The following is a 4484-nucleotide window of genomic DNA, read 5'->3' as shown; positions in this document are numbered from 1 at the left end:
GCATGAATTATTATTCTGAAATAATAATCAAGGAATTTCTATTGTTAATCCAAGCTATCGGATTTAAACAAAAGCTAAGTCTCGTTTCATGAAGCCGGATAATTAATAAAATTTAATCCGTTCTCTTAGGGTGTTCTAACTTAAATGGGATTAAAAGATCTCGCTCTATTTAATCGATTAAAAGAAGATAACTAAGTCGGCTCATTCGCTTAATAATCTCGTAAGAATTAATCGTAATTGGGCAGCTGCGTCTAATTAACCGGGCCAAACAAATATGACTTGAAGTAATAATATAAGTCAAATAATTAAAAGGCTCAACATAATACAGCCTAATAATTAATTAAGAAAAGTGGGCTTGAATTAAATAAATCGTGGCATTCCAATAATTAAATTGAAAAGTTTAGTTGGAGTAATTCATGGACTCAAGTAATTAAAAAAAAAATTTAGGGCCCAGTTGAATAAATAACCAAAGCCTAAAGAAAATAATTAGGAGGCCCAATCGGAATAAAATAACAAAGCCCAATGAATTAATTAAATAAGCCAGCCCAACTCAAGCCCACTAAAAATAAATCAACAAGGCCCAAAGAATTAAATAAATAAGCCCAATTAAAATAAATAAGCCCAACTCTAATTAAAATAGGAAAAGCCCAAAATTTCTTCCCCCAACATCTCGGTTCTCTCTCCCTATTTCCTCAAAATCAATTCTCGCCTTTCTCTCTCTGATCTCTCTCAAAATCGGCTGACACTCCCCTTCTCTCTCAAACCACGCTCGATCGGCCCTCCCTCTCCGGCCACTCAGCTGCCGCCTGCTCCGGTCGGCGTCGACTACCGACGCGTCGAACCCCGGCGACGTCCTCCTTCTCCTTCCTTCCCCACGCTGAATTCAAACGAGCCCTATCTCTGGAAATCATCGTCGCGGTCGCGCCTCCATCTGGAATCCGGCGGGCGGTCGTCGCGTGGAAGCGGCTGCTGCTTCGCCTGGAGTCGCCGCCGGCTGGAGTTGCTGCTGCTCGTCCGGTGGTCAGCGCCTGCTGGAGGAGCGCTGCCGCCGCCCGCTGCTTAAGCCTTCCAGCGCCGCCGTGCTGTCACTGATTTCCGCCGAGCCCCGACACCGCTGCTGCTACTGGAAGGCCGGCTTCGCCGTTGCTATCGCTGTTCCCGGCGTTGCTCCGATTTCTGGAGTCGGTCAGCTTCTTCCCTTCTAGTTGGTTAACGCCGTAGCTGTCGCCTTCAAGTCTCGCTAGCACCTTTGCCGCCGCCGCCGGGTTCTAGAATCGGCGAGATCTCCGTGCTCTCCTCACTGTGTTCGTCCGGCAGGTAGCAAGCCAGAGGCTGCCACCGCCAAGGACAGTCGCCCTCCTCTTTCTCCGGCAGTTAGGCTCGGCAGTTGCTTGGGCAGTCGGCCCATTTTCCCAAAGCTAAGTTCGATTCTCTGCTATTGTATTTCGATTCATGTTGCTACATGATGGGAGCTCTTATGGCTTTGGTTGTACAGTGGTAATATCTCAATGTATGAATCATACTATTTCTGTTGAAGGCCATAAATTATGTACGCATATGTGATTTGCTGCCCCTCTGTAATATACTTCAACCTATATTTCTGAACTTCTAATACATGATGCGTGGGGTGAAATGTATATGAAGATAGTGAACTGAGATAGCATAAAATACCTTGAGGTATAGGTGTTGGTTGGCTGCTGTGGGTGGATTGTGTTGGTTGGCTGCTGTGGGTGGATTAAATGGGAGGATTCTGAAATAAATGATATAAATCATACTTGTTTCTTTCAATAAATGCAGGTTGCAAATGTAAGAAGATGAGGGATAAATGCCAAGGTTTACCTTAGAGCTTATGGCAGTGTATCAATGTTCTTTCTTACTCTTGGATCTTTGGGTATTATCTGCACTGGAATGGCTGGAACAAATTTGCGTTGTTGCTTTTGTAATTGCAGGTGAATAATGGAGGAAGGTGGATGAATGAAAGCCAAATCTCACCTTGGAGTTTCTGGCAGCAGCTTAGACTATTTACTTCCCTTGGTTTGCTGGTGATTAAGGGAGTGTTTTGGCTGAACTTGTAGGCTAGGAAGGCAAAGGGGCGATGGAGTGCACTTGAGTGATGAGTGGTAGGAAAAATGATGAGTGATGGGGGAAAGTGATTGGGAAAAAGTGAATGGTTGGGGTGAAAAATGAGTGGTCAAAGATTGATGGAAATAAAAGAAAAAAATAATAGAGAAGAATTAATGATGTATTTTCTATGTCTCGGTGATTCCGTAACTGAAATAAAATACTGGCTTCGATTCTGCTTGATACTGTATTTACATAAATCTCGATTTCGACATGTGATATCTCGCTAAAATCGATAAGTTATATAATGAATCAAAATTAAATCCGTAGATTTAATTCGTTCGTTGTTCTAATATATAAATTAAATCCGCAGATTTAATTAATTCACGAGTCGGAAATAATCCACAACTTGAGTAAAAATAAAATCTAATTCCATCTCGCTTAAATAAATAACGTGACTTTGCTAAGTCAGTTATAACTCTGAAATAATATCATTAACTGCTTTAACAATATAAATTCAGGATCATAAGCTGAATTCATATCAGAATAATAACCATTTTCATTCACTGATGAACATAAATAAACACTCATTACTGGATTTAATATTTATAAAAGAGCGGGTCACTACACCCCTCATGCTTCCAACATCTGGATTCTCATCGCCACCGGGGTAACCTGCTCGTTGATTATGTCCACGGAGCAGATGGTTATTTTTGACATCTTGTTTTCTAGCTATTCTTTCAGAGTGGCTATTGTTCACGGAAGTTGTAATTATATCACTCGCAGGATTCTTTGGGATGATATCTCTTCTTGTATGGTCCCTCAAATGGTTATTCTTGGAGACTTTAATGCTGTGCTTGGAGCTCATGAGCGGCGTGGACGCCGGTTTCCCAGCCGTGTTTCATGTAGAGATTTTCAAGCTTTCATTGATCGTCATACTCTCATTCAAGCTCCCACCTCTGGGCCTTTTTTTACTTGGACAGACAGGCGTAAATTTCCTATGACTACTGAGTCTGTCCTGGACCGCACTCTTTTCTCAGAGGATTTTGCTGCGCAATGGCACTCTACTGAGAGCCGGGTTTTGCCTCGTCTTGGCTCTGACCATGCTCCTATTTTGTTTAAATGTTCCACTCCTCCTAATACCTCTGGCGCCCGTCCTTTTCGTTTCCTGAACATGTGGAGTTCTCACTCTGATTTTATTCCAATGGTTCAGCGTTCTTGGGCTCCTATTGTTGATTCGAACTGCCCCATGGTGCGTATGATGCACAAGTTGAAACGTTTGAGGAAGGAGCTCAAAATTTGGAATAAATCCACTTTTGGGAACTTCAACACTTCGCTTGAGGAGCTCTATAATAAGCTCTCTTCTCTTCAGGCAAATATCGATAATGTTGGCTATTCTGAGGCGCTCTTTGATCAAGAAGTTGAGCTTGAAGCCTCTATCTCGGTCATGCTCTCTCGGCAAGAGGACCTACTTCGCCAGAAAAGTAGAATTCGATGGCTCCAGGATGGAGATCGAAATACTCAGTTTTATCATAACATGGTGAGAATGAAGCGCGCTAGCCATACTATCAAGCATCTTGAGATTAACGACGTCCTGGTTGAAGATCATAACATTTTGGCGTCTCATGTGGAAAACTTTTATAAATCTCTTTTTGCGGCGAATTTCAATCCTGGGGGCGATCTTTCGTGGATTAGTAATTATATCACCAGTAGCCTCAATTTGGATCAGAAATCGGCTTTGGTTACTTGTCCGACTGCGAGAGAGATCAAAGCGGTGGTCTTTGCTATGGACAAAGATAGCGCTCCCGGCCCGGATGGCTTTGGAGGTACTTTCTATCGTTCCGCTTGGGAAATTATTGAGCATGATTTCACTTCCGCCATCAGAAGATTCTTCACTCATCATTATCTCCCTTCGGGTCTCAATTCCAATACTCTGAGCCTTCTTCCCAAGAAAGTTAATGCCAAGGTTATATCTGATTATCGGCCCATCGTTCTTGGCAATTTCTTTTACAAAGTTATTGCCAAGATTCTGGCAATCCGGCTGAATGCTACTGCCGCCAACATTGTCTCCAAAAATCAATTTGGGTTTATTTTGGGACGTTCTATTCATGAGTGTATCACTCTTGCCTCAGAAGGGGCGAACTGCATGGAGAGGTCTTTAAACGGCAAAAACATGGCTCTTAAAGTCGACATTCATAAGGCCTTTGATACGCTTAGATGGGATTTTCTTCTGTTCGTGCTTCAACAGTTTGGCTTCCCCAATATTTTTTGCTCTTGGATCAAAACTATTCTCAGCTCGGCTCGCATCTCTATTCAGTTCAACGGTGCTCTCTATGGATATTTCGAATGCGGTCGGGGAGTAAGACAAGGAGATCCTTTGTCTCCCATTCTTTTTGCCTTGGCGGAAGATGTTCTTAGCCGTA

At 42.8% G+C, this 4484-nt stretch overlaps 1 long non-coding RNA gene across 1 annotated transcript; it reads left to right on the top strand.

Annotated features, from left to right (window-relative positions):
• Positions 1-593: 593 nt before the first annotated feature.
• LOC131017724 (uncharacterized) lies at positions 594-2300 on the top strand. The gene is made up of 2 exons (XR_009099824.1): positions 594-1833; positions 1950-2300. It is a non-coding gene; the product is annotated as an uncharacterized LOC131017724 (long non-coding RNA).
• Positions 2301-4484: the final 2184 nt, after the last annotated feature.

Source organism: Salvia miltiorrhiza, chromosome 3 (assembly GCF_028751815.1).
Source record: "Salvia miltiorrhiza cultivar Shanhuang (shh) chromosome 3, IMPLAD_Smil_shh, whole genome shotgun sequence".
In the NCBI taxonomy this organism is placed as follows: Eukaryota; Viridiplantae; Streptophyta; class Magnoliopsida; order Lamiales; family Lamiaceae; genus Salvia; species Salvia miltiorrhiza.
The sequence above is the reverse complement of the archived record's forward strand: the minus strand, read 5'-3'. Positions and strand labels throughout refer to the sequence as shown.